The sequence below is a fragment of the Hyla sarda genome, chromosome 5, assembly GCF_029499605.1.
Source record: "Hyla sarda isolate aHylSar1 chromosome 5, aHylSar1.hap1, whole genome shotgun sequence".
NCBI classification, from domain to species: domain Eukaryota; kingdom Metazoa; phylum Chordata; class Amphibia; order Anura; family Hylidae; genus Hyla; species Hyla sarda.
In genome coordinates this window covers 134,628,822-134,647,631 of record NC_079193.1, presented here as the reverse complement: position 1 = coordinate 134,647,631, position 18,810 = coordinate 134,628,822, and the positions used below count along the sequence as shown (strand labels likewise).

The following is an 18,810-nucleotide window of genomic DNA, read 5'->3' as shown; positions in this document are numbered from 1 at the left end:
TTCCTAAAGCGAACCCGTCAGATCCAACAAAAATGTTTTTTTTATATATCACTCAGTACCTAATCCTGATCATGTACATCTAATTTTTATGTGTCTAGCACCTTTATTTTTTTTTATTACACTTTTAATTTAGCTCACTAGTCTGAATTCCTCTCAAAGGGAGGGGGCGTGGCCTCACTGTGCAGTTCTCCGCCCCCTCCCTCAGTATGCGGTCTGCTCATATCTCCCCTAGCATTAGCAAATCTACAACTCCCAGCTTGTCCTCACTGACTGTAGCGAGACACAAGCTGACAGTGGGAGGATTTTTCCTCCTGCTGTGAGCCCTGTCAGTCAACAGCTGTCAATCAAGGAAGTGTGTCCATGACATAGGTGATGACGCATGGACACAGCAGGACTAGTATTTGTCCAAACAGGCAGGGGGGACAGTTGTTTTGACTGGCTTTTTCAGTATGAAATACTGAAAATTTTCTAATAAAAGCAATTGCAAAACCTATTGGTTTTGCATGCTTTACAACATATCAAAAGTTTTTCTATCTGACAGTGCCCATTTAAGGGGTTCATGTGTTACTCTGGTTTGTAATGAGGGAAAATGTAGAGTATATTATAGTGAGGCAAGCATATGGCTCACACATTGTGGTTTTCCAGGTCTATATATAATATACACCCTTGAGTAAAGCCCTGCGCATGACTGTTTGCTCCCGCCCGCTCAAGCTGGATTTCAGATGATTACTGCCTGCTCCCACAAGGTGTGTGTTCCACTCCCGCAACATGTGTCCAATGCCACCCACTCCCACAAACATTTTGTCACAGCTTTTAGGGCTAGTACCACCCCCCCCCCCCCCAACCATTTCATCATACTCATGTGCCATTTCATCTTTCCTCTGTGTCATTTCACACATTTGTTTTGATTTTGCGGAACCCGCTGTATGTTCTATGACCACCTGCAACAACCTCATTTCCGCACGTGCCCACAGTTTATTTTTTTTAATTGGGACCTGCGGGATTCCAATCCCGATGCAGGGCTCTACCCCTAAGTTCTAAGAACTAAGTGTATGCTAGACAGACCCATAATCATGTTTAGGTATTATAATATGATAGTGCTTGTTTCTTAACCTGTTGGGGACCACCGGCATATGGGTACGCCCTTGCATTGGTACTTAAGGACCAAGGGCGTACCTGTACGCCCGTGGGAATTTCGTTCCCCGCCGCTAGCCGGATGGGGATCGGACCGGGATGCCTGCTGAAATCATTCAGCAGGCATCCCGTGCAAATTCCTGGGGGGTTCTGAGCTGCAAATCGCTGATCAATTCAGATTGGTGATTTGCGGCCATTCCGGGCTGATCGGGCCTCTGATGACCCGATAGCCTGGAAAATAGGCATGATCGGAGCTGTCAGACAACCCCAATCATTCTGCAAATGGCTGATCAGGAATGACCGGCGAATCGCAGGGCAGTGGCGGGGGTGAAGGTTCATTTCCCCACCCTGCCCACCCCTGGATGCTGGGGAAGAGCGGGGGAAAGATGGCGGTGATGGTGCGGGGGCGTTGGATGTGGCGAGGATCAGCGGCAGTTACCTGCAATCACGGTGCGGAGACTAGGGACCGGCAGCTGACAGGAGGCGGCAGGCAAGTGGAGGCAGCGGGCGGCGTCAGAGGCAGCAGTGAATATCGCTGTCAAGTGATCTTTACTGCTGCTTCTGGGAGTTTCAAAACTACAACCTTTGGCTTTCTGGGCATACTGGGAGTTGTAGTTTTGCAACATCTGGAGGGGCACAGTTTGGAGACCATTGGGCAGTGGTCTCCAAACTGTGTCCTTCCAGATGTTGCAAAATTACAACTCTCAGCATGCTTAGACAGTCCAGGCATGCTGGGAGTTGTAGTTCTGTAACATCTGGCCCTTCAGATGTTGCAGAACTACAACTCCCAGCATGCCTGGACAGTCTCAGCATGCTGGGAGTTGTAGTTATGCAACAACTGGGGGAGAACAGTTTGGAGACCACTGTGTAGTGGTCTCCAAACTGTAGCCCTTCATATGTTGTATGACGGGCCAGATGTTGCCAAACTACAACTCCCAGCATGCCTGGACAGTTTCAGCATGCTTTGAATTGACATCTGGAGCGCTACAGTTTGGACACCACTGTATAGTGATCTCCAAACAGTGCCCTTCCAGATGTTGCAAAACTACAACTCCCAATATGCCCTTCGGCTGTCTGGGCGTGCTGGGAGTTGAAGTATTGCAACAACTGGAGGCACACTGGTTGGGAAACATTGTCTGTCTCCTAACTCAGTGTTTCCCAATCCGTGTGCCTCCTGCTGCACGCTGCGGTAGTCTGTTACCTAACTCTGTTTCCCAATCCCAACCTGTGTGCCTCTAGCTGTTGCATAACTACAAGTCCCAGCATGCACGGTCTGTCAGTGCATGCTGGGAGTTGTAGTTTTGAGACCCCCACCCCCACGTGAATGTACAGGGTACTTTCCCATGGGCAGGGGTTTACACAAAGTTTCCCGCTTCAAGTTTGAGATGCGGCAAATTTTCCGCTGCAGCGGGAAACTCACTGTAAACCCCTGTCCATGTGAATGTACCCGAAAAACACTACACTACACTAACCCTAAATAAAGAGTAAAACACTGCATTACACTACACCATTACACTGTCGCCCCCCCACCCCCCCCAATAAAATGTTAGTGTAAAAAATGAACATTTTAAATTTTCACCTTCACTTTGCTGCAATTCCTGTGAAACACCTAAAGGGTTAACAAACTTTCTGAATGTCATTTGGAATATGTTGAGGGGTGCAGTTTTCATAATGGGGTCCATTATGGGGTATTTCTAACATAAAGACCTTCAAATCCACTTCAAAACTGAACTAGTCCCTGAAAAATTCAGATTTGGAAATTTACTTGGAAAATTACTGCTAAACTTTGATTTTGTCATACTTCTGAAAAAAATCATAACTACATGCAGGAAAATGTATACGTTTACAATTCTCATCTTCTGACCCCAATAACTTTTTTATTTTTCTGCATATGGGGCAGTATGAGGGCTCATTTTTTTGTGCCGTGATCTGGAGATTTTAGCAGTATCATTTTTGTATTGATTGGACTTTTTGATCGCTTTTTATTCATTTTTTTCATGATATAAAAAGTGACCAAAAATACGCCATTGCGTGTACGCCATTGACTGCAATTTAATTAATGATATATTTTTATCGCACGTGGCGATACCACATATGTTTATTTTTATTTACACTGTTTTTTTTTTTTTTATGGGAAAAGGGGGGTGATTCAAACTTTTATTAGGGGAGGTGTTAAATGATCTTTATTCACTTTTTTTCCCCACTTTTTTTTTGCAATGTTATAGATCCCATATGGGGCTATAACACTGTACACACTGATGTTTTACATTGATCACTGGTTTCTCATAGGAAACCAGTGGTCAATGATTCTGCCGCTTGACTGCTCATGCCTGGATCTCAAACACTGAGCAGTCATTTGGCGATCAGACACCAGGAGGCAAGGTACGAGACCCTCCTCGTTTCCCACAGCTGTTCGGGATGCCGCGATTTCGTCGCAGACATCCCGAACAGCCCCCTGAGCTAACCGTCAGTGATTTACTTTCACTTTAGACGCGGTGTTCAACTTTGAATGCCGCGTCTAAAGGGTTAATAGCACATGGCATTAATGCATTAGCCACGGGTCCCAGCCCGACCGCTCCCACGTCGTGGCCCCGCGTTATAGAAAGGGAAAGGACTCAGGATGTACCGGTACCTCCTTGGTCCTTAAGTGGTTAAGGGGTTAAAGTGACAGTGGTCAGAATTGCAAAAAATGCTCTGGTCCTTAGGGTCAAAATGGGCTCGGTCCCCAAGGGGTTAAGACTGGTGAATAGCATATATATAATGGCAATATTCAAAAAGGTCAAAATGTGATCCTGGTAATTATAGGCCTGTAGACATGACAAGCATGTTTCCAGACCTTAACACTATTGAGCACCTGAGAGCATTCTCAAACGAAAGGTGGGTGAGTGCAGGGTCTCTAACATCCACCAGCTCGGTGATGTCATCATGGGGGAGTGGAAGAGGAATCCAGTGACAGTGTGTGAAGCTCTGGTGAACTTCATTCTCGAGTGGCTTAAGTAAAGAGGGACCTATGAGACATGTCTTGTCCTCAAGTTTATGCTATGCTAGCCAGCACTATAGCACCTTAACCATTGAAGTATATATCTGCCTGGGAACAGGAGTTGGAAATTACCTTCTCCTCCTGCACAAATGAATGCCAGTGTCTGTGGGTCACACCACCTCAATATCAAGTCGATACCAGGTGTCGGAATATAAGATCTTAACCTCATGGTCTAGAGTACCCACCCGCATTTCACAGGATCTCTCCATCTACGTCACCTATGTGCAAAAGGGCTTGAGGTTAGGAAGGTAAAATTAAACATATATACTGGGATTGTCCAATTATCATTACTTTCTGGAAGAGAGTTTTCATGTGGCAACTAATTATGTTCTGCCATACTCGCCATCGCTTTTTCTCCTGCACCACTCCTACATATGGATCAAAATGAAGTCCTCAATAGTGAGACATCTGATAAATAAATGTTATGGTTTGGTTAGCTGCAGGAGATTAAAGGGGTTATCCAGCACAAGGTGATTTTAGTACGTACCTGGCAGACAGTAATGGAGATGCTTAGGAAGGATCTGCGCTTGTCTTGGGCTAAATGGCTATGCTGTGAGATTACCATAACACTGTGGCTAGCTTTTTGTGAACCTGTATTTCCTGTTTTCAGGAAAATAATCCCATGATTCCATTTTCCTCCTTCCCACACATCAGCCACCCCACCCATTGAAACATAAATGAGCAGCAGACCTGTGGTTTTCAATCCAGCTGTTGCATTACTTGCAGATTGCTCTCTCCACCCATTGAAGCAGACAGGCTCCCTGTCATCAGCTGACTAGTGAGTCAGGTCTTGACTGCATTGCAAGCTGGGAAAAATCCGAGACAGCAGTCATTTTGTATGCTTTTAAAAATAAATATTGGGGTGAAAATCACATAAGAATTGTGAGAAAACCGTCACACACAGGTAAAGACAATATATTATGAACTACACTAACTTTACAGCCCCTGTAGCATAGTCAATAAAAAAAATATCCCGGTATACCCCTTTAAATGTATGGAGGAGCTGACTGCATTTCTAAATAATCAAGGAGAAAGCTTCTGTCAAATATGGGTGGTTATTATTTCAGGAATACCCCCAATATAAAAATATAATAGTTCTTTTATTTTTTTTTTATTTTTTTTCGGGTGGTGGTTAACTTTTGAGGATGTTCATCTGATATGATCCCCATGATGTTTCTTTGTGTTTTGTCTGATGGCTATATGGCTGTGTATCTTAATATGTAAATAATAATAAAAAGGAAAAAACTGAAAATGTGAAAAAAAAAAGAGGAATTTGCATGGAAATTCTCAGGGGCTTAGTACAAGTATATTGAGAAAGCGTGAAAGAGTGTTCAAAGCGGACTGAATGCACAGACCTCCCATTTTATTACAAGGAGGACACATCCACTTAAGGCTAAGTTCACAGTGCTATTGTGCTTTGTCCGGTTGTGGGTCCATTCTTTTTAAGTGCTGAACGTCCCCTAAACAGGTCAGGGCATAAGTGACATCCACAGTGTCATGACAGATCCAATTGACTTGAATGGGGACTGTCAGGGATCTGTAGTTTACCGGTGTTCGTCGGAGAAAAAAAAAGAGTGCTGATGAAGCTCCATACAGAGGAGCCCAACGGCAGTGGGAAAAAGGCCTAATAGGAATCTGGACCTTAAAGGGGTATTCCAGGATTCTTTTTTTTATTTGAAAATGCTACAGGGGCTGTAAAGTTAGTGTAGTTCATAATATTGATTGGTTACTGCCCCCCCCCCCCTTCTCCCCACTATCCCTTCCTATTTGAAAGATACAGGGGACATTCTCAATTTTCTGGATAATTTTTGTTGGCAGAACGGGTACGCACTGGTTTCGATCGACGTTGAGAGCCTGTATGCTCGCATTCCTCACAATGCGGGTATACAGGCTCTCCGTCGATTTCTAAGCTATACAGATAAAACCCAAGATTTTATTGATTTCGTTACCGAATCAGTTGAGTTCATCCTTACTAATAATCACTTCATCACTTCGCCCATCTCGTGCTGCTATGCAAATATTTTCCTGGCAATTTTCGAGAGTGATTGTTTTTTGTTCAAGGAATCCCTTTCTACGTCACATTAAAACTTTTCACCGTTATGTCAACGACATAATCATTGTTGGGAGGGTTCACACGTAGATTTTGATAAATTCGTCTCCTACGTCAATACTGCGAATGACGTGAACATGAAGTTCACCTCTAATTTTGGGGGATCCGCACTCGAATTTCTCGATGTGCAGATCGAGGTCAAAGACAATAAGGTCCTTACATCAGGTTTTAGGAAAGGTACTTCAAAACAATTCCCTCTTACATTATGAGTCGTCCCACCCTGTTCATACTAAAAATAGTATTCCCTTTAGCCAGTTTCTACGACTTAAGCGCATTAATAATGACCCCATCCGATACGAACTACAAGCGGAGGAACTTAAAGAATGTTTTCTACAGAGGGGTTACCCTTTAGATGTAGTTAGTAAAGCGAAGGAAAAAGCTGATAAAGTCCCAAGAATTGATCTACTAAAAAAGAAAAAATTAGATAGATTTATTTTTGCTTTTCAGAACACCGAAATGAATAATACCATTAAGCAGGCGATTATGAAGCATTGGTTCATGTTAGAAAGAGATGAAGACCTTAGAGAGTATACGCAGAAAAAAACTATAATAACTTATAAAAGGAATAAGACACTACAGAATTATATTAAGAAACAACAACAAGAAAAAATTGAGAAAAATGCATCAATTGATGATTGGTTAGGTAGAGACAAATTAAGAGGAAATTTTGCATGTGGGTCCTGTTCTTTTTGTCAAGGGACACGTTGAAATTAGGTGACTGTATTATTCAAGTTAAGCAGTTTGTAACTTGTCGTTCAACACATGTAGTATATGCTCTAATTTGTGAATGTGGGTTCTTCTATATTGGAAAGACCATCAGACCCCTTTTTCATCGCGTTAGGGAGCATATTCGCTCCCTTCGGACGGGGGTGGGGGCAACTAGATTTTTGAATCATATTAACCAAGTACATAATGGTCGTTCCAATTCATTTAAATTTGCCGCAATAGAAAGAGTTGAAAAAGCAATAAGGTTTGGAGATAAGGACTTACAACTTCAAAGGAAGGAATCTTACTGGATCTTGCACCTGAATGCGACAGGTCCGATTGGTCTTAATGACGAAACTAAATTAGTGTATTTTTACTAGTAAGATTCCTACCTTTGCGTCTCTTCTTGTTAGAGAGATTTTGGTTTTAAGCAAGTTTGTTTTAAGCAAGTATGTTTTTAATTGTAATATGTTTGATGTGGTAGCGGTAATTTGTTTAAGCGTATCCATGGAGAAGCTTCCGTTTTGTTTCTTGATTAAACACACCCTCTAACTCCGACGTCAATAGGGGCCTTGCGAATCGCGAGTAAGCGCGAGGCGGACCCGAGAGCATCTCTTTACCTGTTGTCCCCCCACACGCTTGTACCTGTGTCCGGCTCATTGTGCCACGTCTGTGATTTTGTACAATAAAGATACATGAAGACGAAGTATACTGGTTGTGGTGAGTGTGCTGGTTTTTCTTCTTTCTACGTTGTAGTTCATAATATAGTGTCTGTACCTGTGTGTGACGGTTTTCTCACAATTCTTCTCTTATTTATTTTTAATAGTATACAAAATTACTCATGTCTTGGGATTTCCCGGGTTGCAGTGTGTTGAGACCTGACATCACTGGTCAGGTGATCAGAGGTAGCCTGTCCTGCTTCAATTTTGCAGCAGTTGTACGCCCCCTGGTTAGAAAATACTGTGCTTCAATGGGTGGGGTGGCTGATGTGTGGGAGGAAGGAAAGTGACCTCAAACTTTCAAGCATGGTACTGTGGGATGTGTAGTTTGGAGAACAAAATCAAACAGGAAATTCCCAGTTATGGCAGGTAAGTACCAAGATCACCTTATGGTGGATAACCCCTTTTAATGCTAGCTGGAGAGTGTTTATCAGGGGCACTGAAAGTAAATGAAAATTTTAGACTCAGATTTAGGGAAAATGGTTTAACTCTAGGTAACTACTAACTAAATTAAAGCTTATTTTTTCCATTTCAAAGTTGCTCCTAAAAACAAAAAACCCAAATGAGGGGTGGACTTAACCAATGTTAAGAGTAGAGCAACTCTGCAATAAAGACAGAACAAATACAAAGGAATGGGATGGAGTAATAAGTGGATAAAAATATGACTTTATTAATAATTCATTACATATTAAAAACAAGAAAAGACATCATACAGAAGGAAAAAACAACTTGTGGTGGAAAAGAGGGCGTCACTCCAGAAAGTCCACAATGTAAACTATAGTATTAAATACATTTCATACGTTGTACTACTGCTCATTCTATTGCACAATCCCATAGAGGAAATACCTCAACAACGATTAAAGTGCCTAGAGACAGTATACATACCAATAAATAGAATCAAAGTGCAAATACAAGAGGGACCGCTGGAGAGACGCCACCCCAACGTACGTTTCGGGTTGTCCTTCGTCCTGGGGGTGAGGGATAAAAAGTGGATCTTTATTCTGTCTTTATGGCAGAGTTGTTGTATTCTTAGCATTTTAGTAGGCTCAGATACCAAAGAAGAAAACATGTCCCTGTGCCATATCTTTTCATGTGTCGAACATTTCAAAGTCAATTTCCCCTGTCACTGATTACTGATTGTATTTATTGTATGTAAAGTGGTCACTAAATCCGTTTTAATGTGTTTTATATTTTTAAAAAATTGTTACGCAGTGCTGCAGAGTTCCTGAAATGCCAGAAGAATCAGTTAAGAGGTTATCCACAGGGCAAGCTTTTCTTTCTTACAATATTCTTGATATTTTGAAAGTATTGCTACTTTTTAAACAATTTAATGGGACACATTGGCTAGGGCATGCCAATTTGCTGTTTTTACTACAGAAACATAGAATGTGTCGGCAGATAAGAACCATTTGGCCCATCTAGTCTGCCCAATAATCTGAATACTATTAATAGTCCCTGGCCCTATCTTATATGAAGGATAGCCTTATGCTTATCCCATGCATCCACTACTCTCTCAGTAAAGTAATACTTCCTGATATTACTGCATATACCTATGCTCCTTTAATTTAAAACTATGTCCTCTTGTGGTAGTTTTTCTTCTTTTAAATATAATCTCCTTCTTTACCATGTTTTTTCCCTTTATGTATTTAAAAGTTTCTATGATACCCTTCTGTCTTGTCTTTCTTTCAAGCTATACATGTTAAGGTCCTTTAAGCTTTCCTGGTAAGTTTTATCCTGCAATCCATGTTCTAAACATATTTTAGTTCTGTATATAAAAGTCTTGGCTGTATAGCTTTAAAGTGACCACAAGGTGGTGCTGTTTATTTACAATTTCCTATAGTCTTATTTTACATAATTTATCCTTTTTACTACAAGTCTTTATTTTTTTTAAATCTACTTTTCACATGAATGTTCAGTGGAGATAACACAGATTAAGAAATTAAGCTATTGAATTAAGTTTATGCGCAAACCCATTACATTATATAGTTGGCCAAAATTTTCAACAAATATCTCATGTTTATTGTATGAGTATATATATATATATATATATATATATATAATTTAGTTTTTTATGTGGTCTGACCTTGTGATGCTGGGTGAGCCCAAGGTGTCACTGCATTGTGGGGTGCACATAGAAGTTGCTGGGCAACCCACCTGATCGAATAGTATGGGCGTCACTAATAGGTTGTAAGCCAGCCTGGTGCACTACAAGTTATTATGTTACTGCCACCCTGTATATGCTCTATCTGTGTGCAATTTTAATACTAGCCAACTAGAGTCTCCTAGGACTGTATCCACCTATTCCAGCCCACGAGAGCACCTGAAAGCTGAACTAATTTATGCAGACTAAAGTTATCAACTGCTGAGCCGAGAAGTTTGTGACAAATCGAACTTACTGTAAATTCGCTCATCTCTAAAAGTAACCCCAGAGTAGGTTCTAGTAGTTTCCTTGTAGTGCCTTATTTTATTTTTATTTTTAAACCCCCATCTATGTGTATTATCATTTATGGTAATGAAGTCTAAGCATTTTAATATGATTAACATTTTAGCAATTTTTGTAGGTGGTTTGTATTGAAGTTAAACTACGATCACACTTCAGATACAGGATTTATTTAAATCTGCAAAAACAGTTTCAGATTACAATACCAGATGTAATCCAACTCATTGATATTATACAGCAGTGAGAACAATGCCTTTTATACACTAAAAATACATATAATATGTATACCTTGAGTTATTTATTACATAAAATTGTCTGTGATTGTGAATCCAAGTGCATTTAAATGGGATGTGCGCTGCCCTGCCTTTCGGAGCTCCGCTCGCAGCGTCCGGAAGTTCATTACTCCAAACGCTGTGTGCGGGCTTCCGTGTTCGTGGCTGCCCCCTCGTGACGTCACACCCGGCCCCTCGTGACGTCACGCCCACCCCCTCAACCAAAGTCATGCCCCCCAAAGCCCCCTTCCCATAGACTTTGGTTGAGGGGGTGGGCGTAACGTCACGAGGGGGCGGCCACGAACACGGAAGCCCGCACACAGCGTTCGGAGTAATGAACTTCCGGACACTGCGAGCGGAGCTCTGAAAGGCAGGGCAGCGCATAACCCCTTTAAGGGGTACTCCAGTGAAAAACTTTTTTTTTTTTTTTTAAATCAACTGATGCCAGAAAGTTAAATAGATTTGTAAATGACTTCTATTAAAAAAAATCTTAATCCTACTACTTATATTAGCGGCTGTATACTACAGAGGAATTTCTTTTCTGTAACGACCACAGTGCTCTCTGCTGACACCTCTGTCCATTTTAGAAACTGTCCAGAGCAGCATATGTTTGCTATGGGGATTTTCTCCTACTCTGAACAGTTCCTGACATGGACAGAGGTGTCAGGAGAGAGCACTGTGGTCGTGACAGAAAAGAAATTCAAAAAGAAAAGAATTTCCTCTGTAGTATACAGCAGCTGATAAGTACTGGAAGGATTAAGATTTTTTTAATAGAAGTAATTTACAAATCTGTTTAACTTTCTGGCATCAGTTGATAAAAAAAAGAAAAAAAAAAGAAGAAGTTTTCCACCGGAGTACCCCTTTAGGTGTCACCTTCACTTTTTACAAAAATACACATAGGGAATCAAATAGTGTAGCATAAAAGACACAAACACCTGGTCATACTAGAATAATAGTAAACGTATCAATGCCATGCAATAAAATTAGCAATGACTACGAATTGTTAGATTGTCTAATTTTAGTTATTTATAATCGTAATCTATTTTAGAAACAGAAAAGGGGAGACAGAAAAGTCATTTCACCAGCCATGCAATGAGTTGAAGCTTGGGAAGTTAAAGGTGGTATTCCAGGCCAAACCTTTTTTTTATATATCAACTGGCTCTGAAAAGTGAAACAGATTTGTAAATTACTTCTATAAAAAAATCGTAATCCTTCCAATAGTTATTAGCTTCTGAAGTTTTCTGTCTAACTGCTCAATGATGATGTCACGTCCCGGGAGCTGTGCATGATGGGAGAATATCCCCATAGGAACTGCACAGCTCCCGGGACGTGAATCATCAGAGAGCAGTTAGACAGAAAACAACAACTCAACTTCAGAAGTTAATAACTATTGGAAGGATTAAGATTTTTTTAATAGAAGTAATTTACAAATCTGAAGAAAGGAAAAAAGGGTGTAAGTGCAGCTCACAATAAGTGTGTAAACACTGCCTGAGGTCAACAGGGCATGCAACTATACCACAGTTGCAAAAATAATAAAATATGTGCAAAAGAAATATATTGCCCGGACCTTCCAAGGTAGTGTAATTTAATTATATGAACAATAGGAAACTGGGTCGTACTCCAATAATAATTCAATGGTTATTTATTTAAAATGTATAGTGCATTATTCCTCACAGGGCCCTTGTGAGAAGAAACACATATAATGGATATACAAAATTAGATATATAAAATTAAAATATAGAAATATTATAAAAATGTATCACTGGCATATAGAATAGCTCTATGTAGATGAATTCATATATCGTCTTTAGAGTATTGTAAAGGTATAAATGTCCTTTTGTATGATAATTATAAGTCAAAGTGGATACTCTGTTACCGGTCCTGAGTGATGTGGCTGTGTCAGCTCCCGTGCCCGGATGGCGGTCAACGGTCCTAGATGGTGCTGTGGCTTTATCTTTCAAGATCCAGGTGTTATGCGGTAATGGTCGTCCCAGGCTAGTGGCACTGGCAGGTGCCGATGGTGAATTCGCCGGGAGGCCGTGCGCTGGCAGGCGCTGCTGGAAATTTGTCAGGAGACCAAGCGCTGGCAGGCGCTGATGGTATCGATCTCCTCACCGCTGGACTTGGAAGCCGAAGACTACACGCTGGGTAGATGGAGCTTGCCTCGTGTAGATGGCGTGTGACGTCAGCTTGAGCCGGAGCTGACCAGGTAAAATCAGGACCGGACACTAGTCTAGGTCGACTAATGCGTGGGGAATCCACAATGTGATGAATTTGCTCCGTAAACTAGAGCTTAGATTCATAAAGAGCATAAATGCCAGTGAACAAAATCGGTGCATAAGACTAGACGCGTTTCAGGGTTCTCAGATACGACCCTTTCCTCAGTAGTCATAATGGTTAAAAGCAATGTTTGTCTATTTATAGGAGTACGAATCCCATGATTCAACAGTGTTCTAAGTGATAACAGAAACATGAAATGGATGATCAAAATAGGGAATTACCTAGAGAGCAAAAGTAAATGTGACCCAGTTTCCTATTGTTCATATAATTAAATTACACTACCTTGGAAGGTCCGGGCAATATATTTCTTTTGCACATCATTTACAAATCTGTTTAACTTTTCGGAGCCAGTTGATATATAAAAAAAAGTTTTGGCCTTCCAATCCTTCCAATAGTTATTAACTTCTGAAGTTGAGTTGTTGTTTTCTGTCTAACTGCTCTCTGATGATTCGCGTCCCGGGAGCTGTGCAGTTCCTATGGGGATATTCTCCCATCATACACAGCTCCCGAGACGTGACATCATCATTGAGCAGTTAGACAGAAAACTTCAGAAGCTAATAACTATTGGAAGGATTACGATTTTTTAATAGAAGTAATTTACAAATCTGTTTAACTTTCCGGAGCCAGTTGATATATAAAAAAAAGGTTTTGCCTGGAATACCCCTTTAACCCCTTCCCGACCTATGACATACCTGTACGTCATGGGTGGCAAGGTGTTCCCGACCTATGACATACAGGACGCTCTGCTAAGTGTCCCTGACCCGTCCCCCGGCGTCACTTACCCGTCCGGGCGGTGTCCCGAGCGGTCCCGGCGGTCCCGGCGTCCTCCATGCAGTCCCGGCGGCGCTGCGTCCCGGAGGTGAGTTTCCGGCAGCAGTGCGGCATCTTCATTGGCAGCAGTGAGATCGCCGTAAAGCGATCTCACTGCTGCCTCTGGGAGTTTCAAAACTGCAACTCCCAGCATGCCCAGACAGCCTTTGGCTTTCTGGGCATGCTGGGAGTTGTAGTTTTGCAACATCTGGAGGTCCTCAGTTTGGAGACCACTGTATAATGGTCTCCAATCTGTGCTCTTCCAGATGTTGCAAAACTACAACTCCCAGCATGCTCAGTCTGTCCAGGCATGCTGGGAGTTGTAGTTCTCTAACATCTGGAAGAGCACAGATTGGAGACCATTATACAGTGGTCTGCAAACTGTGGACCTCCAGATGTTGCAAAACTACAACTCCCAGCATGCCCAGACTGCCCAAGCATGCTGGAAGTTGTAGTTCGGCAACATCTGATCCTTCAGATATTGCCGAACTACAACTTCCAGCATGCCTGGGCAGTCTGGGCATGCTGGGAGTTGTAGTTTTGCAACAACTGGAGGCACACTAGTTGGGAAACATTGTCCGTCTCCTAACTCAGTGCCTCCAGCTGTTGCAATTGTTGCAAAACTATAACTCCCAGCATGCACTGACAGACCATGCATGCTGGGAGTTGTAGTTTTGCAACAGCTGGAGGCACACTGGTTTGGAAACACTAAGTTTGGTTGCAAAACACTTGAAAGTTTATTACTTAACTTAGTGTTTCCAAACCAGTGTGCCTCCAGCTGTTGCAAAACTACAACTCCCAGCATGCACGGACAGCCAAAGGGCATGCTCGGAGTTTGCAACAGCTGGATGTTTGCCCCCTCCCCCCAATGTGAATGTACAGGGTACACTCACATGGGTGGAGGTTTACAGTGAGTGCTGCAAGTTTGAGATGGCGCAAATTTTGCGCTGCAGCTCAAACTCCCAGCGGCAAACTTGCTGTGAACCTCTGCCCATGTGACTGTACCCAAAACTGTGTATATATATATATATTATGTAAAAAACACTACATATACACATACCCCTACACAGCCCCCCTCCCCCCAAAAAAATGAAAAACGTCTGGTACGCTACTGTTTCCAAAACGGAGCCTCCAGCTGTTGCAAAATAATAACTCCCAGTATTGCCGGACAGCCATTGACTGTCCAGGCATGCTGGGAGTTTTGCAACAGCTGGAGGCACCCTGTTTGGGAATCATTGGCGTAGAATACCCCTATGTCCACCCCTATGCAAATCCCTAATTCAAGCCTCAAATGCGCATGGCGCTCTCTCACTTTGGAGCCCTGTCGTATTTCAGGGCAACAGTTTTGGGACACATATGGGGTATCGCCGTACTCGGGAGAAATTGCCTTACAAATTTTGGGGGGCTTTTTCTTCTTTAACCCCTTATGAAAAGGTGAAGTTGGGGTCTACACCAGCATGTTAGTGTAAAAAAAAAAATTTTTTTACACTGACATGCTGGTGTTGCCCTATACTTTTCATTTTCACAAGAGGTAAAAGGGAAAAAAGACCCTCTAAATTTGTAATGCAATTTCTCCCGAGTACGGAGATACCCCATATGTGGGCGCAAAGTGCTCTGAGGGCGCACAACAAGGCCCAGAAGGGAGAGTGCACCATGTACATTTGAGGCGATTTGCACAGGGGTGGCTGATTGTTACAGCAGTTCTGACAAACGCAAAACAATAAATATCCATATGTGACCCCATTTTGGAAACTACACCCTCACGGAATGTAATAAGGGGTGCAGTGAGAATTTACACCCCACTGGTGTATGACAGATTTTTGGAACAGTGGTCTGTGAAAATGAAAAATTAAATTTTTGATTTGCACAATCCACCGTTTCAAATATCTGTCAAACGCCAGTGGGGTGTAAATGCTCACTGCACCCCTTATTAAATTCCATGAGGGGTATAGTTTCCAAAATGGGGTCACATGTGGGGGGGTCCACTGTTCTGGCACCATAGGGGCTTCCTAAATGGGACTCACTCTCCAAAATCCCATTGTCGCTCCTTCCCTTCTGAGCCCTCTACTGCGCCCGCCGAACACTTTACATACGCATATGAGGTATTTCCTTACTCGAGAGAAATTGGGTTACAAATTTTAGGGTGATTTCTCTCCTTTTACCCCTTGTAAAAATTCAAAAATTGGGTCTACAAGAAAATGCGAGTGTAAAAAATGAAGATTTAGAATTTTCTCCTTCACTTTGCTGCTATTCCTGTGAAACACCTAAAGGGTTAAAACACTTACTGAATGTCATTTTGAATACTTTGGGGGGTGCAGTTTTTATAATGGGGTAATTTATGGGGTATTTCTAATATGAAGACCCTTAAAATCCACTTCCAACCTGAACTGGTCCCTGAAAAATTACGATTTTAAAAATCTTGAGAAAAATTGGAAAATTGCTGCGGAACTTTGAAGCACTCTGATGTCTTCCAAAAGTAAAAACTTGTAATTTTTTTTATGCAAACACAAAGTAGACATATTGTATATGTGAATCAATATGTAATTTATTTGGAATATCCATTTTCCTTTCAAGCAGAGACTTTCAAAGTTAGAAAAATGCTAAATTTTCTAAATTTCCATGAAATTTTTAGATTTTTTTACCAAGAAAGGATGCAAATATCACTGAAATTTTACCAATAACATAAAGTAGAATATGTCACGAAAAAACAATCTCGTAATCAGAATGATAAGTAAAAGCATTCCAGAGTTATTAATGTTTAAAGTGACAGTGGTCAGATTTTCAAAAAATGCCCAGGTCCTGAAGGTGAAAATGGGCTGGGTCATGAAGGGGTTAATGGTGCCATATTCCCTTCCAGAATCTTTCCCTTGAAAGCTGCCACATGATGGTGAATCAGTCCCTGCAGAGCCAAAAACTAAGGGTCCGGATTGTGAACTGCTAAAAGACTCAGCATATTGTCTTCTGCCCAAGCCATGATCTTGCACTCCCACAAAAGGGAGCTGCTTGTTTAGATAAAACACACTCAACATATTGGCCCTGATTTACTAAGGCCCCTTTCTTTCACACTACATGTATCATTCTGCTTTTTTACTGCTGTTATTTTACAATAACGGATGGAAAAAGAAACGGATGCAATAACTGGTAATAACGGATGATAACCATCATTCGTTATTTTTAATGGTTTTTTTTCTTTAAAAAAATTATATTGTTCATCCGTTATTACCAGTTACATCCGTAACTGATGACCATCATCCACTATTCTTAATGCGTTTTTTCTTTAAAAATCTGATATTGTTCATCCGTTATTACCAGTTACATCCGTTTTTTTTTTATATCAGGTTTTTAACCTTTTTTTTTTTTTGTAAAGCTGTACTGAGCATGCTCAGTACAAAAAAGGATGTTAAAAAACTGACAATATCTGATAACAGATGTTTTTTTTTTGAACATCCGGTTCCCATAGATTTCAATGTTAAATTTTAACGTCTGGTTTTCCACCATTTTTTATTTATTTTTTGCCGGACCAAAAATTTGTGCATGCATCGTCTTTTGTGTCGGCAAAACTAACTGACATTAGTAAAAACGGACATGCCTGGTGCAAAAGGATGTTCAAAAAATCCCATTGACATTTTGCCAAGAGTAATAACGGAGGTTTTTTACAGGATGATATCTGTAGTGTGAAAGGGGCTTAAGAGTGGAATGTAGGTTTCTTTGTGGGTTTTAATTCCCTACAATTTTTTTCCTATGGTATCTACTAAGGTTTCCCACACTTTCCCCAAATTATTATTTTTTTTACCTGTTAAGGACCTAGGGCGTACCTGTATGTCCGGAGTCCGCTCCCTTCTATAACACGGGGCCACGGCATAGCTAACAAGAGGCCGGGACCGGTGGCTAATAACGCACGTCATTGATTGCGGTGCCGCACGCTATTAACCATTTAGACGCGACGTTCAAAGTTGAACGCCGCATCTAAAGTGAAACTAAATCACTGCCGGTTAGCTCAGGGAGCTGTTCGGGATCGCTGCGGCAAAATCGCGGCATCCCGAACAGCTTACAAGACAGCCGGAGGATCCCTACCTGCCTCCATGCTGTCCGATCGCCGAATGACTGCTCAGTGCCTGAGATCCAGGCATGAGCAGTCAAGCGGCAGAATCATCGATCAGTGGTTTCTTATGAGAAACCAGTGATCAATGTAAAATATCAGTGTGTGCAGTGTTATAGGTCCCTATGGGAGCTATAACACTGCAAAAAAAGTGAATAAAGATCATTTAACCCTTTCCCTAATAAAAGTTGAAATCACCCCCATAAAAAAACTGTGTAAATAAAAATAAGCATATGTGGTATCTCCGCATGCGGAAATGTCCGAATTAAACTTAATTAATTAAACTACACGGTCAATGCCGTACGCGCAAAAAAATTCCAAAGTACAAAATAGTATATTTTTGGTCACTTTTTATATCATGAAAAAATGAATAAAAAGTCCTATCAATGCAAAAATGATACCTCTATAAACTTCAGATCACGGCGCAAAAAATGAGCCCTCATACAGCCCCATAAGCGTAAAAATAAAAGAAGTCATAGGGGTCAGAAGATGACAATTTTAAACGTATACATTATATTGCATGTAGTTATGATTTTTTCCAGAAGTACGACAAAATCAAACCTACATAACTAGGGTATTATTTCAATCATACAGACCTACACAATACAGTGCAGGTGTAATTTTTTCCGAAAAATTTATTTTGTAGAAACGGAAGCCCCCAAAATTTACAAAATGGCGTTTAAAAAAAAAAAAAATTCTCACAATTAATTTTTTTTCGGTTTCGCCATAGATTTTTGAGTAAAATGACTGATGTCATTACAAAGTAGAATTGGTGGTGCTAAAAATAAGCCATCATATGGATTTTTAGGTGCAAAATTGAAAGAGTTATGATTTTTTAAAGGTAAGGAGGAAAAAACGAAAATGCAAAAACGGAAAAACCCCGGGTCCTTAAGAGGTTAACACATGCTCTGATCTGTCAGGTTTTCCTCAGCTGAAATCCACCACATTTTCTGTGAAAACCCTGGTAAATATGTTGGGTTTTTGTAAAAATGTCAGAACACGCCCCTTTTTGGTGACCACGCCCCCTTTCCCATAGGCCATGCCCATCTGTCTGTTTGTTTTTTTCAATTCTGGCGCAGACAGAATTTATGGCACAATGCGCCACAATCTGGCACACACAACGACAAAATATGTCGGGTTTGCAATAGTAAATGATTGTCTGACTGGAGAAGCACGTGTTGCAGATGAAGAATGTCCCAGA

General features: G+C 41.3%; 1 protein-coding gene across 1 annotated transcript in view; it reads left to right on the top strand.

The window, feature by feature from the left end:
* The window catches only part of FIGNL1 (fidgetin like 1), a gene marked incomplete in the record, with an annotated part of 97,284 nt that extends 87,947 nt beyond the window's left edge, over positions 1-9,337 (top strand). Inside the window, 1 exon segment of the mRNA XM_056520317.1 lies at positions 8,921-9,337.
* Between the last annotated feature and the right edge of the window lie 9,473 nt (positions 9,338-18,810).